Below are 16,013 nucleotides of genomic sequence, written 5' to 3' on the forward strand. Positions count from 1 at the left end.
AAAACTAAATAAAAAAGAAGAATGTATCAAATGTAAATAAATGTATAAAATACAGTTGACCCTGCAGATACAAACTTAATTCATTCTGGGGGTCCGTGTGCAACCTGAAAAGTCCACAAAAAGAGGCGCCGCTTCTGCACACACATCCAGCGTGATAGAGCACTTCTGTGCATGCACGCACAGCGAAACCCAGAAGTATACACTTCGGGGTTTGCCGCGTTCACAACCCAAAAGTTATGTTACCCGAAGGTAACGTAACCCAAGGTACCACTGTATAAATAAAAGAATGAAAGAATCATAAAAAAGAATAGGCCAGAATGAAACAGATTGTGACATTCCAAAACTGACAATAGCTAAAACAACAACTCCCCCCAAAAAACCTTGCAATAGGAAGTACCTTTTTATTCCTTTCCTCTTCCTGTTTCCCAGTTACTGTTAATGTCCAGGGGAACCATAGGAAACTGGTTGAGGAAAGCAATACCTTACTTATTTACTTATTTGTTTTTTAAAACCCTTCATTGTTTGCATATGCAAAGACCTCACACAGCTTTGTTCCTGTTTCTAATTGGCCTAAGTAAAAAGGATTAGAGAGGTGAACCTTCAAAATTCAACAGGATTGACACGAATAATGGGTATTAGATAAAGCAGTTTGCGGAGGCTGGTTTGTTTGCCTCTCCCCACGGGAGTCCTTTGTATGCCTAACTGGGTTTCACTGAACCATGTTAATTTTTCAGTTGACACAGGCAGCCACAGATGAATCACTATTTTAATCTTTCAGGGAGATCCCTCAATGCAGCAGCCACAGCTACCTTAAGGAGAAAACCGGTCAGCGTCTCACCATTGATTTGAGTGAGAGATGAATTGCACACATAAAATGTTGCAGACTGCTTAGGGCAAAGGATAAATATGACTCAAAAATTAAGCGCAGATATTTATATAGTCCCATGCACTTTTCACCCTTCACCTGGGCCCTTCTTGCTAGGTCTGACAGAGGCATATCTGGGCTCCCTTACACAAGGAGATGTATCAGAGCCTCTGAAGCTGGAAGAGACCATAGACCAGAAAGTGAAAAAGTTTGCTTTTCGTCACCTTTTGCGCTCCGTCAGTGACTTCCTCCTCAGCATCAGGCTCTGCCCCTTCTCCCTCTCCTTTTCTCCTTCCATTGGTTCATCTGCCCTCCTGCCTCAATGCTGTACAAAGGAAGTTGCATGGATCTGTAGCTCCTTTGTGCATAACTAGAACGATGGCATTGTCATCACAGCAGTGGAGGCGCTCTTCTCCTCTTCTCTCACATTACGCTACCCAAACAATTGGACAATCCATATGAATAGTTCTTTCCAAGAATTTAAGCATCTTAGGATCATGTAAACCAGCTGAAAATGGGAAAGATCCAGGGCCATCTATGCGTCTGTCTTTGCACTGGGCTCTCATAGTTCACCCTACAGGGCAGGGCTGGGTTTAGGTTTGCTGAGGCCCTAAGCTACTGAAGGTAAAGCTAAAGGGACCCCTGACTGTTAGGTCCAGTCGGGGACAACTCTGGCGTTGCAGCGCTCATCTCGCTTTATTGGCTGAGGGAGTCGGCGTACAGCTTCTGGGTCATGTGGCCAGCATGACTAAGCCGCTTCTGGCGAACCAGAGCAGCGCACAGAAACACTGTTTACCTTCCCGCCGGAGTGGTACCTACTTATCTACTTGCACTTTGACGTGCTTTCGAACTGCTAGGTTGGCAGGAGCAGGGACCGAGCAACGGGAGCTCACCCTGTTGCGGGGATTTGAACCACCCACCTTCTGATCGGGAAGCCCTAGGCTCTGTGGTTTAACCTTTATATTTCCAGCTGTCGTTTGTCAACAACAAATTGTCGCTGTTTTTTGTGTTGAATATATGCTATATGGTAATTTATGGACCTAATAGGTGTCTAAAGCCATTTGCACATAACAAAATGTTTATTATCTTATATTTTGGAAATGTACATCCAGGGGTTGTTTTTTCCTTTAAATTTTTTGGCCCTAAGCTATAGGCCCTAAGTGTGTGGCCCTAAGCTATAGCTTGTTTAACTTATATGTAAATCTGGCACTGCTACAGGGTTCCAACCTCACTGAGAGGTGCTCTCCTGAAAGGTGATTAGGGGAATAAGACTGAGAAGAAGCAGAGTTGTCTAAAGGAAACGGAATCTTAAGAGTTCCCTACTGTTCTGATCATATGGATTTGTATTTCTCAGGTTTGCAATGTATTTTGGGGCCAGCTCACATATGCAATGTCATCACTCATGCTCCAAGTGATGATTTGCATGTGTGATGTGCCATCACAGATTAATCAGCATAAACTTTCACCTCTCATTCCCTCAAGCGCCATACTTTTCAACAGAGCCAGGGTGTACACATTTGGCTGAGAGCATTTAGTAATCAAATGAAGAGTAATCAGTGTGGGGATGCTAAGGTCATCTGGAGCTAAAAATAGGCTTTTACCTTCACAGAGCAGCCGGGCCAGTTTGGAAACGTTCTCTCTGTGTTCAGTACAAATGGAACCTTTTCACTCTCAAGCACAAACAGACCATTCCTTGAACCCTGAAAAACTTGGCTCTGCAAATTTGCAGCGAAAGCAGGCTATGAATGGAGTCAATTGGCCAGTTCCTGTGACAACATAAACACCCCTCCTCCAAGAAGCTTCTCCTCTGCTTGAATGAATGTATTAACAAATCGAATTACATGAAGAGCTTTAAACTTTTTTAAAAAATATAGACAATCTGCCTGAATTATAGGGGGAGGGGCAAGATTTGACCGAAAGTTCAATTTGGTAGATTGTAAATCTGTCATATAGATGGCATAGTCAAGAGAAAAGATGGCACACATCGTAGGTGAAGAACCTGTTGTGACTTCTTTTTAAATATTATGTACACCTCCACCCTTAGTAAGGGGTAAGTCCAATGAGGCCAGTGGGACTTCTTTCAGTAAACATGCTTAGAATTAGGCTACAACTGATGGCCGTCCATGCAGGAAGTCTTTAATAATTTTTCTTAACCTACGTAAATCTCCATGTATACATCATCCAGAAATCTCAGCAGTAACAGCATAAACTGTGCTTAGCAATGGCTTTGATTGTGCAAGTATTCCTCTGTCTAGACACTCTAAGGCAGGTCTGTATTTTTTTAAGAAAATAATGTAATATGCAGTTACAGCATTACGTGACTAGAGAAGAAATAGCTTTCTGGGTCTACAAACTGATCTCAGCATTGTAATAATAATAATAATAATAATAATAATAATAATAATAATAATAATTTGCCATGGAGTTTACATTCTGAGGTAAAACTAATTCAACAGTTATAAAAAGTAACATTTTAAAGGTTTCTTTTTTAAAAAAATACAGTACTTATTTATTTTATTTTGATTTCAGCTTCTTTTTTAGGGCAACTGAGATGAAAATGCTGAGGAAGTTACCAAACAAAATGGCACAAGTCATCCTACTGTGCTTTGGCAAACAGTAATTTTCTTTTTGCTTTAGCTTTATTATCAGAACTCTCTGACATATTATTGGAGGAAACAGGATTGGAAGCATGCGTCTCCCCCCTGGTGTAGGACCTAAAAAAGACAAAATTACCCATATCAGGCAAATGTTCCATCTAGCCTTTTGCCGCTGTTTCTGGCAGTGACCAATACCAGTTTTCATGTGGAAAAATAAGTGCTCAGGGCAGCAAGTCCCTTTCAACCTCCCAACCCCAATTCCTTTTTATGTTTCTGTTGTGTCATTTAGACAGGAACCCTGCGGGCCAGGGTCTGTCTTCTTTTAACTGATTGTAGGCAAGCTGCTCTCGGTGCCCTTTGGACTTCAGAGAAAGTTAAAAAATGTTCTGAATCAACAAGTAATCAGTAGATTAATCAACTAAAGCTTTAGTTGATTGATTGGTGGGAGCAAATTTTAACTGGTAATTGTTGGGTGTTGCATTAGCCAGGGTCTCACACGGTTTCGGAAAGCTGTTCCTTGCTTCCATCAGGAACACACTCCCTTCTCTGTCATCCTGTCTGACTAGAGAAGACCTGCTCATCATGAAGGAGAGTACATAACATTCTCATTTGTCAGAAGGCGGCACCTGCCTTCCTTAGACTTTCCATTACTTGCTCTGTGGCTTATAAAAAGAAGAAGAAGAGTTTGGATTTGATATCCTGCTTTATCACTACCCTAAGGAGTCTCAAAGCGGCTAACATTCTCCTTTCCCTTCCTCCCCCACAACAAACACTCTGTGAGGTGAGTGGGGCTGAGAGACTTCAGAGAAGTGTGACTAGCCCAAGGTCACCCAGCAGCTGCATGTGGAGGAGCGGGGAATCGAACCTGGTTCACCAGATTACGAGTCCACCACTCTTAACCACTACACCACACTGGCTTATAAGCCATTGAGAGGACACTGGAATCTTGTAACCTGTCTTTAGCCCCACCATTACCTCTCTGATTAGGGACAGAGGAAGCTGTGATACCACTGGCCTATCTAGCTCTGTATTGTCTACACAGACTGGAAGCAGCTGTCCAAGGTTTCAGACTTCTCCCAGCCATACTGGGAGATGCTGGGGACTGAACCTGGGACCTTCTGCAAGCAAAGCATATGTCTTACTACCGCTGAAGACCTTGGATTCCTCCAAGCTTGCCGCTCCTGTATTCTCTTTTTCAGGGCTCACACTAGGGAAGGTCCATTTGGCTATGTAAGGGCTGACCTAGAATCATAGAATCATAGAATCATAGAATCATAGAGTTGGAAGAGACCACAAGGGCCATCGAGTCCAACCCCCTGCCAAGCAGGAAACACCATCAGAGCACTCCTGACATATGGTTGTCAAGCCTCTGCTTAAAGACCTCCAAAGAAGGAGACTCCACCACACTCCTTGGCAGCAAACTTCACTGTCGAACAGCTCTTACTGTTAGGAAGTTCTTCCTAATGTTTAGGTGGAATCTTTTTTCTTGTAATTTGGAACCATTGCTCCGTGTCCGCTTCTCTGGAGCAGCAGAAAACAACCTTTCTCCCTCCTCTATGTGACATCCTTTTATATATTTGAACATGGCTATCATATCACCCCTTAACCTCCTCTTCTCCAGGCTAAACATGCCCAGCTCCCTGATGATGATGATGATGATGATGATGATGATGATGCCCACATTACTGGGTTTCCCCATCCAACACCTTATTAAAAACGTCCAATGAAGGAGAGTTCACAACCTCCCGAGGAAGACCTTTCCTCTATAAATAATAATAATTTATACCCCACCCATCTGGCTGGGTTTCCTCAGCCACTCTGGGCGACTCCCAACAAAACATTAAAAACACGCTAAAACATCAGACATAAAAAACTTCCTTAAGCAGGTCTGCCTTCTGATGTCTTTTAAAAATAGGATAGTTGTTTCTTTCCTTGACATCTGATGTGAGAGTGTTCCACAGGGCAGGTGCCACTACCCAAAAGGCCCTCTGCCTGGTTCCCTGTAACTTCACTTCTCACAATGAGGGAAGCACCAGAAGACCCTTGGAGCTCAGGGGACCTCAGTGTCTGGGCTGGATGATGGGGGTGGAGATGCTCCTTCAGGTACACAGGGCCAAGGCCATTTAGGGCTTTAAAGGTCAGCACCAACACTTTGAATTGTACTCAGAAACGTACTGGGAGCCAATGTAGATATTTTAGGGCTCGTGCTATATGGTCCAGGCGGCAATTCCCAGTCATTTCTAGATGCAACATTCTAGATTAGATGTAGTTTCCAAGTCACTTTCAAAGGTGACTTTGGACTTTGGACAGTTATGGACAGTTATGAGTCCAAAATGATTCCCAGCCTGTGCACCTTGTCCTTCAGGGGTACAGCTGCTTCATTCAGAACCAAGGAGTCCCCCACACCTGCCTGTCCCCGAGAAACAGTACTTCTGCCTTGTCAGGATTCAACCTCAATCGGTTGACCGCCATCCCCTCACCAAGAGGCCCTTGATGGGCTACTCATGAGCAAGCTTCTCCCCCACAATAGGGCTGAGACAGAAAAATTATCATTTCAGTGCTATCACAGAACCTACTGAAGATGCCCTTTGCTTCTAGCAATGGGTGGAAACTTCAGAAGATTAAAGTTAAAGTTTCCACACAGTTCCACATTGTGCTCATTGTATTATTGCCTGTTATGTAGCACAGGATGATTTTGTTTTGCAAGCCTGGAGACACAGGCTAGTCACTAACTTGTAACAATGGTATGAAGAGCTTTTAGTCACTGTTATGAGCATTAGAGTATTAGAAGTAATAACTCACTAAGAAAGCAAGAGAGGACAATTACATTTCGGTTTGCATAACAGTGGGTGTTATTACTTCTAGGCCTGTAAGAATTTCAGTGGCTGCCTGTTACAACACAACACAGCCAGTATCAAAATTAAGCCTGGAGTTCCCACCTTTTAGGTGCCCTCATCCAAATGGGACATTTTCCACCTAAGGTAGGGCAGTCCAACAGGCAATGCAAAGGCTGGGGGTGTCCAGTTTTGGCCTCATTCCCCTCCCCATGCGACAAGGCAGTGTGCAGCCCGCAGGTTCCATACCAAAGTACTCTTGTGACCCACTTGGTATGAAAAGTTGGGCTGCCCTGACATAAGGCCTCCTGTTAGGGCTGCCATAAGATACATCCGAGAATCACTCAGAAAAATGGCGTCCAGGCAGATTTTTGCTGAATCGGCAAAATGTCTGGGGAAGCCTGGATGTATGGCAAGTTGGGCTATTTTTATATATTAAAAAATCTTTAAAAAGAAAAGAAAAGCAGCAAAACGAAGCTTAACTACTCTGTCCGGTTTTTCACTTTTCAGAATATGGCAACCCTACCTCCTGTGGAAATGTGGGGCAGAAGATATTTAATCAAGGCATTCCTGAGAACCTCCATTTTGAAACCTCTATGGGTTTAAAATTGGGGCAATTTAACAGGAGATGTGAAGAGACAGCTGTTAAACAGCTGTTGGTTTGTCATGTGGGCTGCCAGCAAACATTACTACTGCCCATGCACAAAAACACCATGTGCTCCCTGTACACGATTCTCAGTGTTGGAAGAAGCATCTACTAACCACGTCTATGCACTCAGAAATACACATTTAAACCTGAATTTTCATGTAGATTTTTTTTTTAAGCATAGATAGATTTGGAAAGGGCATGAACAGACTTATGAATGAAAGCGTGTGAAAGTGACACAGACCTAAAATAGACTGACCCACCCCACTTCTCAAGAGGAAAGATTGATAAATCACTGTGATGTTTCTGTAATATCTACAAATATAGAAACAGGGAGTAGCAAGCTGGAATTTTTAACATTAGCTTTATTTCACAAGATGCATATACTGCTTAATCTCAAAGCACTTGCCAAATAATGCACAAACCAAAGAAGGAGCTATCCTTTGAAATTTGCACTTACTGTATCTGAAGTTTGCAATGCAATTAAAACTGCACAAATCTTGAATCAGCCACCAGGTACCCTACCACAAAAACACTGGACGACCAACCCCAATCAATCTGGGAAGGAAAGTCTTCACATTTGTGCCTCTCTAAATGTGCAATCAACATTTTTCAGTAGAGGATGGCCTTATCTGTATATCTATCACATATGATAGAATATCTACATCCCATTAAAATCTTCTCTGTATTTGTCAACGTACAACAGATGGCACCTTTCTGGGATCATCTGTGCGAAATTAAATTTGAGGGATCCTAGTTTCACTGCTTTACACCCCTCCTGATTCAAATTTGAAAATCTGAGTCTAATTCAAAAGCCACCTGGAAAAGCACCATCAAATATTTCAAACAATACTCTAGCAAGCAAGTTTATTGCGACATGGCAAAACGATTGCACTGTTGCATTGTTACACCATTGTGAGTGCATAGCAAATGAGCGCACGTTTTAATGGCACTCTCATGAATCATTCAGGAGCATAGCTGTCAACTTACAGATTTGAAAATAAGGGACCAGCAGCCTTGAAAATAAAGGACCAGCAGCCAAAATAAGGGACCTGCAGCCTCACCTGTTCCAGGCACTCTAGTCTTCCTGTCTTCCTGCAGTCTGGTCAAACTCATGCTAGTAGCTCCGAGAACACTGTCCAACCAACTTTGTAACCAGAGGTTCAACTGAATAGAATCTGAATCACATGCACCACAAGGCCTATGCAGCCTCAACTTAAGATGGCTCCCTGGCCTGGCTTTGCACTGCAAAGTTTGCAGCAGCACGTGCAACAAAATGGCGTCCAACATTCAAAACCCCCCTCAGCTTGCATTAACTAGCCACACACAAGGCATGCAAGCTCCACCCCCCAATCGTTCTTAGACTTCTTATTGGGTGAGCAACACAGCCAAGCGACACAGTTGGAGCCTCCCTCCTCCCTGGCCGGCAGGGAGGGAGGGAGAGGAGCTGCTTCCATTGAAATTTAAGGGACATCATTTAAGGGACATCCATCAATAAGGGACAGCAGCGGGACATGGCCCTGGAATAAGGGACTGTCCCTTCAAATAAGGGACACTTGACAGCTATGTTCAGGAGTGGAGTTGCCTGCGATTTACTTTGAGGAGTTCCTGCTTTTAAATAGCTCCAGGGTGGGAAATATAGAGGAAAGTGTGTAGCAAGCAGGGGCTGTACATGGGCAGACAGGGAATTTATCCTCTTATGGTTCTGGAACAGTCTTCCTATCTGCTTTTGTTCCTTATGTAGAATTAGAGGAACCACGCAGAAGATACGCAAAGCTCCACCAGGGCCGTGTGCATGTATTACTGTATGCAAGGTCAGAAAAAGCATGAAAACCTTGTACTCAAGGCAATATTCAGTTTCCGGAAAATTTCAGCTTTCATTACGTTTTTCTAACAGGGAATTCTGCCCCTTATGGCTGCAAAAAGATATTTTCAGACATGTACGGATCCTGGCTTTGTACTTAAAGATCTGCACTAGCAGCTTTATTGGCACTAAATTAAGCACAGCGAGGATCTAGAAATCTCCCCGTTATCCTTCCAGGCAACAACAGTTGCTGGAAGATAAACAAGACAGGATGCTCATAGAGAAAAGTAGCCCCAGTTGGCTTAAAATCTTGCTCAAAACAAAAATGCCATGACCTCAAAGTTTCCCTGCTGCTCATATTTGGGGCCTTACCAGCCAGGGGTGCATTCCATCCAAAAAAATATGTGCATGTTCCTCCATGTTGACTGAGATGTAGTGGTAGACACAAGAAGTGAGTCCTTTTCAGTCCTGACTCCATAGCTGTGGAATGGTCCTCCTCAATGAAACCACTCTAACCCCATCATTACATGCATTCTGCCCTGTGGTTAAAACCAGGCTTTGTGCGGAGCTCTCTGGGGAAAGACGGTGTCTATTGTGACTTGTCATCTACTGCAATTATAGTAATTTCGCTGTTTTCTGTCTCATTGCGCTATTTTACTGTGTTTTCATGCTATTTGTTTTAAATGTGCTGCTCTTAGCTGCCTTGGGCTCTTGAACAGACAGTTTTAAACCAATAAATACATTTTAACCTAACATAATGTTCACAATCTTCCCAGCACCACCCAACTCAGCAATTCAAACGGACTCAGGTTCTTCATTACATAACAAAACTCCTCTCCGCTTTCAGCATTATGCTAAACAGAGGTGTTTTCGTGGTAAAATCAACTGTGATCTGTCAGATTATTTCACTTCCTTTCTAGGATATTTAAAGTGCGAGCCGGTACATGTCTACTTAGAAGTAAGCACCCTTTGTTCAATTAACTTACTCCCAGGTAAATGTGCACAGGTATGTTTTAAATTTTCAGTAAAATTCATGGTGGTCGTCTGAATAGATTTCTGGGTGTCGAGAAGTGAAGTTTCAGACACTGCTCTGAGCATTTCACTGCATCAGTAGCAAAAACCCTAGGACCCAAACTCTGAAATATGAAAGAAGTAAACAAAGCAGAAATGCACAAAATAAGCATGTTTATATACATTTGCTTAATTTGCACAGGTTGTTGAATTCAGCTCTTAGTGCAGAATTTGGAAACTGCCTTGCACCAGCTCAAAGTGTTTGTCCATGTAGCCTAGTATTGTCTTCTCTGGCAGCAACTATCCAGGGTCTTAGGCAAAAAAAGGTATTTCCCATCACCTGCCAAATGATCATTGTAAATGGAGAAGCCAGGGATTGGAGACTTCTGCATAATGCTCTAGCACTGACCTATGACTACTTCCTAAAAGTCTTAAAGATTAAAGAACAATAATTGTATTGTAAATAAACACAGCCCTAAACGTCACCCTTAATTAAAGCAAAACAAAACATAACTGTTCTTACCTGTGGTGTGATTGTGTGGAATCCTTCAAAGCATGGAAGTGAGGGAAAATGAAATCCTGTTTTCCATCACAGCCTTTTCATGAGACTCTGTGGGTGTTGGATAGGGGAAAGGACAATGTTAACAGTGAAGCAAGCTTCTGTCTCTCAAGGACAGCACATAATACAGGATGTTGATGGCAGTTGGGTGTATAGCCCCATATACCTCATATGAATAAAGACACTGTTTAACAATTCATCCATGTGAAAGAATGCATCTGACAATGCTTCCAAGGAGCTGAGTCGTGACATAAAATCTGACAAATTGCCGGGTCTAGATGGCATCCGCTCAAGAGTTCTCAAAGAACTCAAACACGAACTTGCTGATCTACTACCAGAAACATGTAACTTCTCCCTCAGATTAGCCTCCATAACCTGAGGACAGGAAAGTAGCCAATTCGACACCAGTTTATAAAAAGGGATCCAGTGGGGGAATTCTGGAAAATACAGGCCGGTTAGCAAAGCATATTTCCCAGAGACTTGGTGGAAAGCATTGTTAAAGATAAAATAACCAGACATATAGAAGAACAAGCCTTACGGAAGCACAGCCAGCATGGCTTCTTCAAGGGGATTCTGCAAGAGAAGTACTTTCTTATGAACCCATTAAGAGTTTTTTTGAGTGCACCAACAAGCAGGGAGGAATGCCTGGTGCCTTCATTACATACCTTTTGGTGCCAGGTATAAACATTTCTCTGTAATCAACCCTTTGGCTGATTGACATGGCCTTTGAAATGTGTTTGCGGGAGGGGGGTCATTGGTTTGTTTTCGTTTATTATATATTTTGTGTTCTCTTATTATGTTGTAGACTGCCCTGTGATCTTTGGATGAAGGGTGGTATACAACCACCCTTTATTTTAGTAAATAAAGATACAAGCAGGGGGGGGGAGGGTTTCAGCCAGAACTCACCGGAACTGAATTCCAGCATCTCTTTGGTGCATTCCGGCAACTCTTTAGCGCTGCATTCCTAAATGCTCATGGCTGTGTGTCAGAGGCGGCAGGCATTATGGCAATTGGGGCAGCGCAACAATTGGTGTGGCGGAGTCTGAGGGCAGCGGCATAGGGCAATGGGATTTATTCTGCCATTTTTATGATGCTGAAAGTGGCTGTGGGCAGGTGCTCCCCCTAAAAATAAAGTTCCGGCACCTCTTTTTCTATTTAAAAAGCCCTGGATATAAGTGTATTTGGACTTCTGAAAAGCTTTCAACAAGGTACCCCACTAAAGAATCCTGGGAAAGCTTAGCAATCGTGGAATAAGAGGAGAGGTCTTCTTGCAGATCAGGAATTGGTTAAGTAGCAGCAAGCAGTGAATAGGAACAAATGGAGAGTTATAGAAAGTTGAGTCCCTCAAGGATCAGTATTCTGTGCTTTTTAACTTGTTGATAAACATTCAAGAGTTAGGGATGAGCGACAAGGTGGCCAGGTTTCCTGATGATTCTAGAGTGTTCAGGATTGCTCAAACGAAAGGGATTGTGAAGAGCTCCAAAACTACCCCTCCAAACTGAGTGAACAGGAGGTGAAATGGCAAATGCAGTTCAATGGAAGTGTGTGTAAAGTGATGCAGGTCAGTGCAAAAAAATAAATACAGTGGTATCTCGGGTTAAGTACTTGATTCGTTCCGGAGGTCCGTACTTAACCTGAAACTGTTCTTAACCTGAAGCACCACTTTAGCTAATGGGGCCTCCTGCTGCTGCTGCACCGCCAGAGCACAATTTCTGTTCTCATTCTGAAGCAAAGTTCTTAACCTGAGGTAATATTTCTGGGTTAGCAGAGTCTGTAACCTGAAGCGTATGTAACCTGAGGTACCACTGTAAATGCTAAATTCACATATACGTTCATGGGGTCTGAACCGGCAGTGACTGATCAGGAACAAGACCTAATAAAATGTTTATCAGGTACCCAATTGATCTAAGAGATTTAGGAGTTGGAGACAAACGACATTTTCAGGGTCACAGGTTTCTCCCCTTCCCTGATGCTGAAGGAGTACCAGGTTGGGCAAGGATACAGAAGACAAAACTGGGAGGACCAATAGACTGACTTAACATCCAGTGTGTCCTTCCTATTGGCCATTACTGTTTCCAGTGTTGGGCGGGCTGAACACCATATTGAAGTTTTAGCTGCCATGCCATTATTGCCTGTCCTCCGCCAATACCACTTCCTGGACAGCTCGTGTGGGAGCAGGTTTATCTGGTGACAGCCTCCTGGAGTTCTGGGGTTCTTCAAGGGGCCAGAGACTTATCTCCCCTTGCAATCTCACAAAAATAGCTAGTGACTGAAGATTCAGCTATACAGAAGAGGCAGCAAAATACAGTGTCATATTTGCGATATTAGCAATCAGTGTGAACTGTTTTAGAAGAGGATACAGACACATCTCAGCTTGGGTGTGGAGATAAGGGGTGGGGAGACCCTGAATGATCCTGTCCTTTTCTTTTAAGGACAAATGTTCCAGCTAGAGCTGAAGAGAACATCAGACACTGTCAGAGAGAAAAGGGCATGGCATTGAAGAATCCATGTTAGATATTGTAGTTGGGTCGGTGTGCCTTTTTCTAAAGTTAATTCAGCGCCCCCCTCTCTGCCCACGGATAACAATATAGTTTTGCCACCTATTTTCATGTCCAGAAATGCAGGCTATAGAACTGCATTTTTTTTAAAAAAGCCTCAAAGTCTACTTAGCTCTTCCCAATTTTCCAGAATCACGGTGAAAGCCTCCCTTGGAGACTTCATACTTCTGTTTTTTTTCTTAGCTTCCATTATTTCTAAATGAACTAATAAGACAGTTTACACAAACAGCAGATCATATGACAGATTATTCTTGGACTGCATTACTCCAGACGACGACTGGGGAAAATTACATTTTTTAAAAAAAATCAGAGGGAAATATTGCAACCTAGCCTTCTCCTTGATATTGTAGAGATGTTTTGCTTTTGTTTTTCAGAGGGGACATTCAAACACTCAGCTGCAGCCTAGGGGATATAGTCCAGGAATTATTTGATCAGGTTTTTTAAAGGTGTTGTTTTTTGTTGTTGTTATTTGGTATACGCTAGGCCTCAATAAAATCCACTAGTGTAGATTATTAGCTTTACGAGTGTGTCTGGATACAAGCACTCTTTCTTTTTATTCAGGGTTGTAGTCCAGTTACTGTCAGATCCTGAGATTTATCTCTGATGCCATCATGTCCTAGAGACTAATCAAAAGCTAAAGTTTGGTGGCATGGTCGGCCAGCTGGTGTTAAAGAAGGATAGAACTTTCTTTATGTATGCCACAACAGCAGCAAGAATACTTATCGCAAAGTATTGGAAGACACAAGATTTACCCACCCAGGAAGAATGGCAGATGAAGGTGATGGACTATATGGAACTGGCGGAAATGACTGGCAGAATCCGAGACCTGGGAGAAGAGTTGGTGGAAGAAGATTGGAAGAAATTTAAAGTTTATTTACAGAAACATTGTAAAATTAAGGAATGTTAGAAGGATGTTGGAATGAAGTTTTGTGGTCTTAGCAGAAATGATATAAAGGATTAAGTAAAAATAGATAGTTAATTGGTGAAAGAAGAGAGTGTAAAATTATAGTATGCTAAGATAAACGCAGGTGGCGCTGTGGACGCAGGTGGCGCTGTGGGTTAAAGCCTCAGCGCCTAGGGCTTGCCAATCGAAAGGTCGGCGGTTCGAATCCCTGCGGCGGGGTGCGCTCCCGCTGCTCGGTCCCAGCGCCTGCCAACCTAGCAGTTCGAAAGCACCTCCGGGTGCAAGTAGATAAATAGGGACCGCTTACCAGCGGGAAGGTAAACGGCGTTTCCGTGTGCAGCTCTGGCTCTGGCTCTGGCTCTGGCCAGAGCAGGATGTCACGCTGGCCACGTGACCCGGAAGTGTCTCCGGACAGCGCTGGCCCCTGGCCTCTTAAGTGAGATGGGCACACAACCCCAGAGTCTGTCAAGACTGGCCCGTACGGGCAGGGGTACCTTTACCTTTAAAGATAAATTATTAGGATAAAAACAAAGATGGAAAGGATTTGCTGAAATATCTAATTGAACTAGAATACAAAAAAGGGAGGTGTGAGGAGGTCAAGGAAATAAGCAAATGAAAAATGAGTTGTGGAAAGGTCTGCCTTTTTTCTTTTTTCTTTTTTTTTCTTTTCTTGGTTGTTTGTCTTTTTTGTAATCTTTAAAATTGGAATAAATATTATTTTTTTTAAAAAAACCAAAAGCTAAAGTTTGGCGAGTCAGATGTCCTGCTGTACGTGTGTTAGGTTATCCAACAGAAATGTGTGAAGATGGCAGCCCTAAGAGAAACTAAGCTGTGCCAGTCAATGCAGTGCCATTAGCCAGGTTCAAACTGGGTTAGGGATGCCATACACCCGGATTTTCCTGGACATTACCGGGATTTCTAAGATGGCCATCAGGGGGGAATTTCTGAAAGGTGGCGCTTTGTCCCGGATCTTAGGCAAGCCAATTGAAAATTGCATTTATTTATTTTTTGGTGTTGGGGGAGGGGGAGCTCAAGGAGTCTGTCTTAAAAAAGCTCAAGAATCCTAAACTGCGTTGATGTTGGCAACCAATGCCTTCAGTGAATAAATGGGTACATTGTTTGGGGCTATTTGATGGTAAAGGGGAAAAAGTAAAGGACCCCTGGATGGTTAAATCCAGTCAAAGGTGACTATGGGGTTGTGGCGCTCATCTCGCTTTCAGACCAAGGGAGCTGGCGTTTGTCCACAGACAACTTTCCAGGTCATGCGGCCAGCATGACTAAAGTAAGCCGCTTCTGGAACACTGTGACGGAAACCAGAGCGCACGGAAATGCTGTTTACCTTCCCACTGCATCTATTTGGTCAACATGTTTGCTGCACATTTTGCAATGAAAGCTGTAAAGAGCTCAGGGGAAACAAATGTCTCCTAAGACAAGGAGAGGTGAAATGGACTGAAAAGCTGTGACTGGCCAATGTGTGGTGTGTGTTCACTGAATTACAGACACAAGCCTTCTCTTCATACTTTGTGCTGCCCCACCATAGCAAACAGCTGTGTACTGGTAGGTAACTTTCCACTGCATAAAGAGTGACTTGTGCAGGGGCGAAGAACCAGTGACCCTCCCAGATGTTGTTGGACTACAACTCCCATCATCCATGCTGGCCGGGGGCTAATGGCAGTAGGAACTCAGCAATATCTGGGAGGGTTGCAAGTTTATTAGGTTCATTTGAAGAACATATTCAAGATAGGAATTTCTGACATTTGGCATGGTCTAGAAAAGAGGAAGAAATGAAAGCAATCTATATTTATTCACCCTTTAAATTTAGAGATCGCCAGAACGACTTGCTGTCTCTTTTATATTTTCCTTTCTGGAAATGTTAATGGCATTTCCCAGCAAATATTTCTAACAGACTTTTTAAAAAAGTATATTGAAATATGCAGCTGTCTCATTAATGATACTCTGCTTCCATCCCAGCACCTCAAAATGATTGACACAATCAATACATTCTCTCCTCTGGAGTTTTGCTGAGAGTTTGGGAATTCTTTCCTCTCACTTTGCATAGAATGTGCTCATGGAGTGAGAAATTGAATAGCTTGCCTATAGATACACAACAATGTCTATAACAGATCTGCGTTTCAGTTTATCTGTGCTTTCTTTTGTAAAGGAGCAGCACTAAAAGCTTTTCACATAGGAGGGTTTTGAAGGGTGCACATACCTTGGCAGGTGTTTGTAAATAAA

The 16,013-nt window shown here is 43.0% G+C and overlaps 1 protein-coding gene across 3 annotated transcripts in view; it reads right to left on the reverse strand.

Moving 5' to 3' along the window:
* Nucleotides 1-16,013, reverse strand: part of RAB27B (RAB27B, member RAS oncogene family) — a 123,573-nt gene that overhangs the window by 54,808 nt on the left and 52,752 nt on the right. For 2 of the 3 annotated variants that reach the window (XM_079995131.1, XM_079995133.1), the window contains exon 3: nucleotides 10,281-10,365. The gene's annotated coding sequence lies outside the window, so the exon portion shown is untranslated. Of the gene's footprint in view, nucleotides 1-10,280; nucleotides 10,368-16,013 lie in introns of all 3 variants that reach the window. The other variant, XM_079995134.1, reaches the window with a different exon arrangement.

The sequence above is a fragment of the Podarcis cretensis genome (genome assembly GCF_951804945.1).
Source record: "Podarcis cretensis genome assembly, chromosome: 11".
Taxonomy (NCBI): domain Eukaryota; kingdom Metazoa; phylum Chordata; class Lepidosauria; order Squamata; family Lacertidae; genus Podarcis; species Podarcis cretensis.